This window comes from Drosophila ficusphila, unplaced genomic scaffold (genome assembly GCF_018152265.1).
Source record: "Drosophila ficusphila isolate 14025-0441.05 unplaced genomic scaffold, ASM1815226v1 contig_839, whole genome shotgun sequence".
NCBI lineage: Eukaryota > Metazoa > Arthropoda > Insecta > Diptera > Drosophilidae > Drosophila > Drosophila ficusphila.
The window spans coordinates 13,157-25,738 of record NW_025064789.1 but is presented as its reverse complement, the minus strand read 5'-3'; the positions used below and the strand labels follow the sequence as shown (position 1 = coordinate 25,738).

The 12,582-nt window shown below is 42.7% G+C and overlaps 2 non-coding genes across 2 annotated transcripts; both read right to left on the bottom strand.

The window, feature by feature from the left end:
• Window positions 1-8,753: 8,753 nt before the first annotated feature.
• Window positions 8,754-8,933, bottom strand: LOC122320817. The gene has a single exon (XR_006245855.1). It is a non-coding gene; the product is annotated as a 5.8S ribosomal RNA (ribosomal RNA).
• Window positions 8,934-9,533: 600 nt separating this feature from the next.
• Window positions 9,534-11,530, bottom strand: LOC122320818. Its single transcript, XR_006245856.1, has one exon. It is a non-coding gene; the product is annotated as a small subunit ribosomal RNA (ribosomal RNA).
• Between the last annotated feature and the right edge of the window lie 1,052 nt (window positions 11,531-12,582).

The following is a 12,582-nucleotide window of genomic DNA, read 5'->3' as shown; positions in this document are numbered from 1 at the left end:
TATACGGAGCAAAGGAAGATTGAGCCAAAACTCCCTTTAACGCTCACGCATACGCCGTGGTCGGTGGTGAGGGGCTCCACTGGCATACAGATGACATCCTGGTGATCCACTAGGATGGCTGCCTTCCCTCGCCGATCGGCGAAGATCCTCATTCCTTCAGGCAGCACATCCATCCTCCCGACGTCTGGATATGGCTCCTGCAAAAGTGCGAACAGAAATCCTGATTCCCTCAATCGGACTCCGAGCTCGACCGTCGCAGCTCGGCCTCGGCCACAGTTTGCCTGGATGATGCTAAACATTAGTGTCTAGCATTCACCCTCGCCAGCACAGCCGCATACACTGGGCAGCTTGGGGACAACATATTGTGTCCCGAGGCATACCCCTTGAAGCGGCAGTTCCGGCAGTCCACCGGGTTCGTGCAACTCCGCGCACTGTGGCCGTTCTGTCCGCACTGGCGGCACACATTCTCCTTGTATCGGCACTGGGCGACCTTGTGGTCGAATCCGACGCACCTGTGGCAGGCGTACGTGCGCACCAAGGCTCGGCAGTTGTAGGCGAACCAGCCGATGTACGCCTTTGCACCATCCAGCACCTCAAGGGCCACGGCGTTGACATCGAGCGTCACATTGACTGTGGCGCCGTCAGCCGCAGACCATGGCTTCTCGAGGTGTACCGCCTTTTCAAAGGAGGCCACATCCATCACATCCGCGAAGTTGTTCCTGTACAGGTCCTTCATAAAGTCGGCTGGCTTCGTCGCAGTGTCGACGTTGCTAACGACCACCTTGGGTCGCTGCACCGGGCTCTGCTTCACCTCCAGACCGACTTCTGCAAACTTCTTGTTTGCGACAACCTTGCGAATTTCGCCTGATGAGGGGGTGCGGATGATGGCACCGCCACGCGCAAGCCCTCTCACCTCATGCAGACGTACGCCAAGCGAAGGGGCGATCTCCTTGCGCACCTTTTCTGCAACCTCCTTTTCCGCTCACTGTCGGGTCCTTGCTCACCACAACGGCGGACCACGTCTCGCGTGGCTTCCGCGGGGCAGGCACCGGAGCAGCTTGAGGCGCTGGCAGGCTGGGATATGCGGCTGCATACCCAGCAGGTGGCATGGGGACCACAGCCTGCGCCATGACGGACTTCGGGGGCGGCGGCGGCGGCATTCGCTGCTGGTCGCGGAGAGCCTCCAAGGCTGCATTCCGCGCCGATAGCGCAAGCACCAGGCCCTCATACCTATTCAGGCACCGCATCATGGCGCAGGCCTGCTTGGTCGATAAATTCGACGCAACAACCTCTTCCAGGAACTCCGTCCTTGATCTTGGCCAGCTCGGCCACCGTACCATGGACGGACGCGACGACGGGAGGGGAGACGGGGACAGGGGGGCAGCTGCGGCTCCACCAGCAATCCCTGGCGACAGCGAGGGCAGCAGCGGGGGCAGCGGCAGGGGCAGCAGCGGGGGCAGCAGCAGGGGAGCAGCAGCGGGGGCAGCAGCAGGGGAAGCAGCGGGAGCAGCAGCGGAGGCGGCAGCGGGGCAGCAGCGGAAAGGGCAGCGACGCCAGCGGCAGCGGCAGAGGCTGAGGCCAACGCCACCTCGAGAGAGGAGAATGGGCTCTCCTCCAACACACCTACCGGCGCCGGCAGAGGCTCGTTGACGTCAAGCGCCAACAGCTTCGGCTGCGTCGGTTTCGGCACCGCGCTCGTCGTCGCCTTCCCTCTCTTTCCGCGCCGACGCCTCGCCGTACTCGCAGCACTACTGGGCCGACTGCTGGCCCGACTGCTCGCCGACAGCTCGCTCTCAGAGAGCGCGCCCTCCATTGGGAGTAGGGGAGAATAAGCTGTGCTCTACTCACCCACACACACAAGCTGCAGCGGAAAATTTCCAACACGTGCTGTTGTTTGCAAACTTTCACACGATGTTTTCGCGAGGAAAACCGCACTTTTCCGACCGGAAAATTACACGATTTTAATCGCTAGGCGAATCCGCGAATTTTAAGCTAAAAATTAGCAATTAATTCGCACGGAATCAAAAGTTATTCACAAATTAATGGAGCACGTCGAAAACACACGTCCGTCGTTAATCCATTCATGCGCGTCACTAATTAGATGACGAGGCATTTGGCTATTTTTTTTTTTTTTTTTTTTTTTTTTTGATCGCTAAGGAAGGGAAATCTTCGAAAGATACTACTAATCTCTTATTAGAGTTCATAGCATGCACGATTCACTGTTCTATCAGAACCGAAGTTCTACAGCGCCTACGTACTAAAACCCTCCTCATATGACAACTTGCGATGTTTATACCTTTTTTGGATGTTGTGCCAAGGTAGCAGGCAATTTTGTATAACCACAGTGCTTTCATCAACCCGCACCGCCAGAGTAACCGCTCCAATACATAAAATGTCTAAAGCAATAAATGCCTCCTTTCACTGCCCTGATACTGATGATATTACTATCACCAGTAGCTAGGAGGTCCTTTGCAATCAATCGTTTTACGGACTGACTACTCCAGATCCCCCTCCAGTTTAGTGTTGCGGAGTGGAACTCGATGTCACATGTCCCTCCGTATTGTCGCCGCAATTCAGTACGTATGTCCGGTCTGTCGTATCTCTCGACTTTGCGTTTGTGCGCATCGTCGATCGAGTGTCCGTCTGTCACAACCTGAGCGTCTATCACATAAATGTGATTTTGTCGGATAGCCACCAGGTCAGGTTTATTCAAGCCGGATTCGCATTGCAGACTTGGTTCGACATGAACAACGCAGCCTTTTCTCTCAAGTCCCAACTTGATTGAATTTACTACGCTGTTGTGTCTAGCTACCCGCCTTCCATGCGTACGGTAACATTTCTGCAAGATGTGGTTTGTTGTTTCGGAAGCATCACATCCTGCACGACACAGTCTATCCAATTCGTGCCGTCCCCTCGTAGTACGAGACTTTGAAGGTAGGGCATTTATCCGCAACTTGATTCCGTTCAAATATTCCTTTCCTGTTAGTAAACGCGTGGGTTGACTTACCCATCCATGTTGCTGGTGGAATTTACCAGCTTCACGGAGACCGCTGCCATCAACAGACATGTACAACCTATTTGCCCAGTACGACTCTATGTCCGAACGTGAAAGCAGTTCCGTACCTCCCGCTAGTAATCTAACCCGGGCCCGCCGCATTTCGTCGTCCATGAAACAGCTGGCCGCCTCGGATTGTTCGAGGTGGGGCCACTTAATGCTGCTCAATCGTTTTAAACGAAGCATTGGAGCTATCCATCTTAATGATGGGATCCCGAGTCCCCCAGAATTATGGGGGGCGTGGAAGAAGGATACTGGCACATCCGCCGGAAGATCTAACCATTTCCGGATATAGAATCGTACCAATTTGTCAGATTTTCTTAGAACGCCTATCGTCACACTCCCAAGGGTCAGCTTGTGATAGAGTTGTGGGATAAGGACAGTCCTAAGGGCAAATAACTTCTGTTGTGGCTTCAGGGGGGCCCGTGTCAATCTCAACAGCTTCGGACCGAAGTCTTCCGCTGGATTGTACCGGGCCCTCCCCTCCGCTGTGAACCGGATACCTAAATACTTCCACTCGTCGGTGCGCTTCATTGAAGGACATTCTCGCGAGCCTACTCGAAAGCTGTGTTGCGTCACAACACTACACTTTTGTTTCGGCTGTCCCTTTATGCTAACAGTGAAACACTTGTTAGCATTTAGGTCGAGTCCCACAGAAGACAAAAAGTCAACTGTTTTGTCCAACAATTTTTGAAGGCCCATCGGAGTTTCCGCAAAAAGGACCAGATCATCAGCGAATGCTGCCGCGTTTATCATGGCATTTCCGACTTTGGCACCAATCTCTTTGGGTAGGGATCTAAGCAACCGATCCATGATCAAGTTGAATAGAACTGGAGACAGAGGATCCCCTTGCTTAACACCTCGCGCAGGTCTGATCACATCTGATATCCAGCCCTCCCCATTGAGTGTGGTGCCCCCGACCTCGTACGATCTCTGTACGTAGTCGACGAAATCCTTTGGTAGGCCATATGCAATCAAGGTGTTTTTGATTGCGGCATGAGATACGGAATCAAATGCCTTGCTAACATCTAGTGTCGCGATGTAGCATGATTTCCAACGTTTATGGCTTTCCCTCAGAATTAAGTCGACTATCGTCGCATTATCGGCACACCCATCGGTAGGCAGGAACCCCCGCTGACGCGGGTCCCAATTGATTGATGAGGTCAATCGGGTTGCTAGAATAGCATTTAGTTGCCTAACCAAGACCGAGGGGACCGAAATGGGACGAAAGTCTTGCGGACGAGTTGCCGTCGCCATCTTCGGGATGAAGATGGTTCTGGCCAGTCGTGATGGTTGTGGTAGATTGCCGCACCAGAGAATAAGGTTCATTATGCGAAGCATAATACCCGTTGGAATACTCCTGGCAGTTTTTGGAGATATCCCGTCAGGCCCCGGAGATGAAGATAATGGCACCTTGTTTACCCTTAAGTCCCGTTCATTAATAGGGGACCAAACCCTCTCAAGCGCGTGTTCCATGTGGAACCGTGTGTTCTCGCAAGAGCTTGGGCTGGGTTGGGTCATCACTTCTCTCCAGTAGGGTTCCATAATTTCTCTGTTTGGCATTACCGACTCATCAGCTCCATCAAGCAAGGATTTTATGCATCTCCCCTTATGTTTGTCCCAGTTACGCTGCACCATTGCGTACTGCTGCCTTCTACTTTCCCTCCTATTTCGGGGCCTCCGGGGAGGCCTCGTCAGAATGTGGGGTGCATTCTGTGCCGGAAAAATTTCCAGGAGGTAGTTGGACAAACATTGGAGAGTGGTTTCCGGTCCAAGATCCTCCGCCCTATCGATGATAGATTGAAGGACCTCGGCTCTCCACAGGGGATTACATACTACGGGGCGGTAGCCCCGTAGTTTCCGCATGATTTCGCCAGACTGTACAGATGGAATAATTCGGGATGCTTCCGATGGCGATACTCGGTGTTCTTGCTCGCTATAACTAGGGCGGCGCTGTGTGGTTCTTAATTCTGCAACTTCTGGGGTGGGAGCAGATTGCCCTCTTATCTGCTCCATTTTTGCCTTATAGTCACCCCTCTGTCGAATTTTCTTTATTCCTTCGACGCTGCGGTGTGTAAAAAAGTCCGCTAGTTGCTTATTTGGATGCCGTAAGATACCACTTGCTGCAAGCTCAAACTCCTTTCTCGCCATCATCCACTTCTCTTCCTCACTCCATCTTAGGTTTACGTCTACACGCCGACGAAGTTGATCAAACTCGTCTTTGTGCATACGTGACATGTGAACACCAAGCCCTCTTTTAGAGCTAAAGATTCTTCCACATATCGTACAGGTGACCCCAACCAATGGGTCGATTCCTGCACTATGGTCATGTTGGGCTTCCAGGTTAAGTACCACAGAAGTGTTAGGTCTCCGAGGCTCATTTCTATTAGTTGCACCAACATGGAAAAAGTTCTAAGGGGCTGGTAACCCCAAAGAACCATTCGCCGTCTCGAATTAGCTACTAGTCAGTAAACTGTCTAGCACCCGGAGGATACCACGAGGAGGTTTCGAGACGACTTGGTTTGACTTCCTATGACTGACGAGATACGGGATTACACCACTTCTGCATATTCCATCAAACCCTGGAGCCACCAGGGTCACTGGTTAAGATCTCCATCCTCCGAGAGTCATAGTTACTCCCGCCGTTGACCCGCGCTTACTTGAATTTCTTCACTTTGACATTCAGAGCACTGGGCAGAAATCACATTGTGTCAACACCCGCTAGGGCCATCACAATGCTTTGTTTTAATTAGACAGTCGGATTCCCCAAGTCCGTGCCAGTTCTGAATTGATTGTTAATTGATAATCGTTATAATTAATAAGAACTAATCGGTTTGAGCCAATTAGTATTCTTAAAAATTTTAGCAAGAAAGTTCCACAATTGGCTACGTAACTAAACTATCCGGGGAACAAGTAACCACCATAAATGATAGACACTCTATTTACCCAGAACGAGCACATAAACCATGTTATTGTTTCCCAATCAAGCCCGACTATCTCAATCTTCAGAGCCAATCCTTATCCCGAAGTTACGGATCTAATTTGCCGACTTCCCTTACCTACATTATTCTATCGACTAGAGACTCTTCACCTTGGAGACCAGCTGCGGATATTGGTACGGCCTGTTGAGAAGTTTGCGTGTCCCCACCATAAATTTTCAAGGTCCGAGGAGAAAATATCGACACAACAGTATATGTCATGCTCTTCTAGCCCATCTACCATATCTCTCTGCGAAAGACTTCCATGGTAGTACGGCTATAAAACAGAAAAGAAAACTCTTCCGATATCTCTCGACGGCTTCTTTATGGTCGTTCCTGTTGCCAGGATGAGCACGAGGCCCATATTTAATAACAAACGGATACTCAACAGGTTACGGAATTGGAACCGTATTCCCTTTCGTTCAAAATTATTCAAGTATATTATTTTTGGCTTGTATATATATTTATTTAGTCATTAGTTTTTTACTTGAAAATTTTCGGCTTTCGCCTTGAACTTAGGACCGACTAACTCGTGATCAACCACTGTTCACACGAAACCCTTCTCCACTTCAGTCCTCCAAGGTCTCATTCGATTATTTGCTACTACCACCAAGATCTGTACCAATGGCAGCTCCATGCAGGCTTACGCCAAACACTTCTACGCATACCATTGTACCTTCCTACTCACTAAAGTTTCAAAATTTATATTACAAGTAATATAAATCATCTACTTTAGCGGTAATGTATAGGTATACAACTTAAGCGCCATCCATTTTAAGGGCTAGTTGCTTCGGCAGGTGAGTTGTTACACACTCCTTAGCGGATTTCGACTTCCATGATCACCGTCCTGCTGTTTTAAGCAACCAACGCCTTTCATGGTATCTGCATGAGTTGTTAATTTGGGCACCGTAACATTACGTTTGGTTCATCCCACAGCGCCAGTTCTGCTTACCAAAAGTGGCCCACTGGGCACATTATATCATAACCTTAAACTTCATATCAAGAAAGTTAAGGTTCTTACCCATTTAAAGTTTGAGAATAGGTTAAGATCGTTTCGACCCTAAGGCCTCTAATCATTCGCTTTACCAGATAAGATTATTTTATATAATATTAAAATGCACCAGCTATCCTGAGGGAAACTTCGGAAGGAACCAGCTACTAGATGGTTCGATTGGTCTTTCGCCCCTATACTCAATTCTGACAATCGATTTGCACGTCAGAACTGTTTCGGTCTTCCATCAGGGTTTCCCCTGACTTCAACCTGATCAAGTATAGTTCACCATCTTTCGGGTCACAGCATATATGCTCAAGGTACGTTCCAGTTAGAGGCATAAATAATATAAATATCATTATACATAACTATATAGAACGCCCCGGGATTGTGTTAATTAACTATAAATAGTTAAAAAACTAATCCCATTATTAGTCAAGTTAATTACGCTATTAGGTTTATATCCCAATAACTTGCACATATGTTAGACTCCTTGGTCCGTGTTTCAAGACGGGTCCCGAAGGTATCCTGAATCTTTCGCATTGTTAATCATACAAGTGCATATAATAAACACAAAAATCATTGATAATTATGCCATTATATAATTCCGAAAAATTAACGCACTGTAATCATATAAATCTATCAGCACTTTATCAAATTAATGACATTTATTTTGTGTTAAAACGCAAGCATTTTAATTTAAATAAACTATAAGCCATATTTTATGATAAATTTTGTATGCTAATAGATTACAATGTCCTTATATGGAAAAAATGCACACTATTATCATAATATTGTTTAAATATTACAATTTTAATGATGAATTTTCCATAATGGATATTCAGGTTCATCGGGCTTAACCTCTAAGCAGTTTCACGTACTATTTAACTCTCTATTCAGAGTTCTTTTCAACTTTCCCTCACGGTACTTGTTTACTATCGGTCTCATGGTTATATTTAGTTTTAGATGGAGTTTACCACCCACTTAGTGCTGCACTATCAAGCAACACGACTCTTTGGAAACATCATCTAGTAATCATTAACGTTATACGGGCCTGGCACCCTCTATGGGTAAATGGCCTCATTTAAGAAGGACTTAAATCGTTAATTTCTCATACTAGAATATTGACGCTCCATACACTGCATCTCACATTTGCCATATAGACAAAGTGACTTAGTGCTGAACTGATTTCTTTTCGCTCGCCGCTACTAAGAAAATCCTAGTTAGTTTCTTTTCCTCCCCTAATTAATATGCTTAAATTCAGGGGGTAGTCCCATATGAGTTGAGGTTGTATATAACATTTTTTTTTTCAATATATTCTTTACATTTATATAATGGAGAAACATTTAATGAATTCGTATAAAAATTTTTTTCGTTAATTAGTTTTAATTTAGTTATGAGTTTTAAACGAATTTAACGAAGAACAATAACATTTACAAAAGATTTCAATTTTACTAAATCATTAATAAGAGACAATTCTAGATGAAAAATATTTCAAACATTTTTTATGCTAGACATTCCTCAGTATTATATGATTGAAAATGAAAATATTTTTCTTCGTTTTTCACAATCAAATTATTTATAATGTGAGATAATGTTTTCCATAGATATTTTAATATTATGAATAAAAATAATAATTATATTTAATTAAAATTTTTATCCAATAATATACCATATGCTTAGAAATTTGATTACCAAATTTCTAAACAACTTAATTAGCATAGTCTTACAACCCTCAACCATATGTAGTCCAAGCAGCACTAAAAAATTAATTAAAGTACCATAACAGCATGGACTGCGATATGCGTTCAAAATGTCGATGTTCATGTGTCCTGCAGTTCACACGATGACGCACAGTTTGCTGCGTTCTTCATCGACCCATGAGCCGAGTGATCCACCGCTTAGAGTTTTTATATTTATTATTTCAATTTGTCAAATATGAATTTATTGAAAGAAATTAAAAATACACCATTTTACTGGCATATATCAATTCCTTCAATAAATCTTTTTTTTATACCTAAAACGAAATGCTGCGAAATGTCTTAGTTTTATATAAACAATATTATACCATTTATTACTTGGATAATTTACAATTTCATATAATTTTAATGTGATATAATATTGCGTTTTTTATATAAAACATTAACCTGAAGTAAACCAGGTACAACATTCAACATTTTAGGTTGTTGCATTAGCCAATGTATGCCCATAACTATGATGAACAATACATATTCGCAACGCGTGTATATTATGGTCCATATACACGCAAGTTTCATATTATAATATATAAACATAAATTTGTGAATATATTATAATACAATTTAATTTGCTTGATTATTATTCTTGTTTGCTTGATTTTATTTATAAAAAAATTTAATCCAAATTTTCATTGAACTTCTTTTTTTTATAAATATATAATTGTTTGGCAATTTTATCTTGTTATATTATAAAAATATATTTTATAATTAAAACAAGTTATTGTTGTTTACGGTAAAGATATTATATACAATAATGATCCTTCCGCAGGTTCACCTACGGAAACCTTGTTACGACTTTTACTTCCTCTAAATAATCAAGTTCGGTCAACTTTTGCGAAACAACCGTAACACGCAAGGCGTCACAGTGATCACGTCCGGAGACCTCACTAAATAATTCAATCGGTAGTAGCGACGGGCGGTGTGTACAAAGGGCAGGGACGTAATCAATGCGAGTTAATGACTCACACTTACTGGGAATTCCAAGTTCATGTGAACAGTTTCAGTTCACAATCCCAAGCATGAAAGTGGTTCAGCGGTTTACCCGGACCTCTCGGTCTAGGAAATACACGTTGATACTTTCATTGTAGCGCGCGTGCAGCCCAGGACATCTAAGGGCATCACAGACCTGTTATTGCTCAATCTCATTATTGCTAGACGCAATTTGTCCATTTAAGAAGCTAGTGTCCTTATAATGGGACAAACCAACAGGTACGGCTCCACTTACATAAACACATTCAAACACAATAAACATTTTACTGCCCACCATGAATGAAGGCTATATAAGCTTCAACACCATAATCCTGAAGATATCTATTTAATATATTTGAGTCTCGTTCGTTATCGGAATTAACCAGACAAATCACTCCACGAACTAAGAACGGCCATGCACCACCACCCATAGATTCGAGAAAGAGCTATCAATCTGTCTTACACACTTATGTTCGGACCTGGTAAGTTTTCCCGTGTTGAGTCAAATTAAGCCGCAGGCTCCACTCCTGGTGGTGCCCTTCCGTCAATTCCTTTAAGTTTCAGCTTTGCAACCATACTTCCCCCGGAGCCCAAAAGCTTTGGTTTCCCGGGAAGCGACTGAGAGAGCCATAAAAGTAGCTACACCCAATTGCTAGCTGGCATCGTTTATGGTTAGAACTAGGGCGGTATCTGATCGCCTTCGAACCTCTAACTTTCGTTCTTGATTAATGAAAACATCTTTGGCAAATGCTTTCGCTTAAGTTAGTCTTACGACGGTCCAAGAATTTCACCTCTCGCGTCGTAATACTAATGCCCCCAAACTGCTTCTATTAATCATTACCTCTTGATCTGAAAACCAATGAAAGCAGAACAGAGGTCTTATTTCATTATCCCATGCACAGAATATTCAGGCATTTGAAGCCTGCTTTAAGCACTCTAATTTGTTCAAAGTAATTGTACCGGCCCACAATAACACTCGTTTAAGAGCACTAATGCAGGTTTTTAAATAGGAGGAACATATGAAAAAATACAAGTACTTAATCACATATAAGAACTCCACCGGTAATACGCTTACATACATAAAGGTATAGTACTAACCACAAATGTAAGTTGTACTACCCGTATGAAGCACAAGTTCAACTACGAACGTTTTAACCGCAACAACTTTAATATACGCTATTGGAGCTGGAATTACCGCGGCTGCTGGCACCAGACTTGCCCTCCAATTGGTCCTTGTTAAAGGATTTAAAGTGTACTCATTCCAATTACAGGGCCTCGGATATGAGTCCTGTATTGTTATTTTTCGTCACTACCTCCCCGAGCTGGGAGTGGGTAATTTACGCGCCTGCTGCCTTCCTTAGATGTGGTAGCCGTTTCTCAGGCTCCCTCTCCGGAATCGAACCCTGATTCCCCGTTACCCGTTGCAACCATGGTAGTCCTAGATACTACCATCAAAAGTTGATAGGGCAGACATTTGAAAGATCTGTCGTCGGTACATGACCATACGATCTGCATGTTATCTAGAGTTCAACCAATATAACGATCTTGCGATCGCTTGGTTTTAGCCTAATAAAAGCACATGTCCCATAAAGGTTCATGTTTTAATTGCATGTATTAGCTCTAGAATTACCACAGTTATCCAAGTAACTGTTAACGATCTAAGGAACCATAACTGATATAATGAGCCTTTTGCGGTTTCACTTTTAATTCGTGTGTACTTAGACATGCATGGCTTAATCTTTGAGACAAGCATATAACTACTGGCAGGATCAACCAGAATAATGTTTTTCTTTACATATTTCATTCATATTTTCGAATAGAAATAATGCAATATAAATATTATAGATCTATTATTTTAATATTCTATTTTTTGAATTTGATTACGGCCAAAACTTGTATAGCATTCGTAATCCTTCTTTTATGTTTTGTTTTATACTTGTTTCGCCACTAATATAACAAGTTTTAGATGTTATAAGAATTATTCATTACATCATATATATAAATATACGTATGTATGTATAATTTTATAACATAATTTTTATTTAATATATATTTGCTACTATAATTTTATTATATGTACAATATTTTATTCTAAAATATCATTTTATTTCAACATACATAATTATTTATGTATCCACACATTTGCAATTTTTGTTTAATCAATATAAATATTGAATTAAATCATTTGTATTTTGATGTTAAATTTAAAATTTAACATTTTTCCATATAACTCTCGAATGATATATAATATAAAACCGAGCGCATATGAAAAATAAGTATTTATTTAATAATAATATTATTAAAAAATATTATTATTTTATTTGAACTCACTATACCGGCAAACGATATAGTGCGTCCGATTTTAAGGCAGGTACTAATTTAATATACATTATATTAGCCTGCCACCAAAAATTAACGATAATAATTGGAAACCAATTGTTATTATATATATACATATATAACCTTGGCGCACGTTTCAACGTTATTATCTTGAGTTTTAATAATATTAGTCCGCTCAGCCAAGTCTCGTATTCAAAAAGAATAAAGAAACAAATTTATACGGATAATATTATAATATATATTGTCAACATTGACTAAATCATATTATATACATAGATTTATATCAATTCTAGATGGACATCCACTGACCATCCTATAGTAGTTTTTTGCATCGATGTCTTGAAATCGGGCATTTTCAATTGGGCTTGCCACCCACCCTACAGTTATTCTCCTATAATAACTTAAGAGAATATTGAATTCAGTACTTTTTATATACATATGAATTACTTCTTCATATAATTTATATTTATGCTGATTTTCATATGTATATGG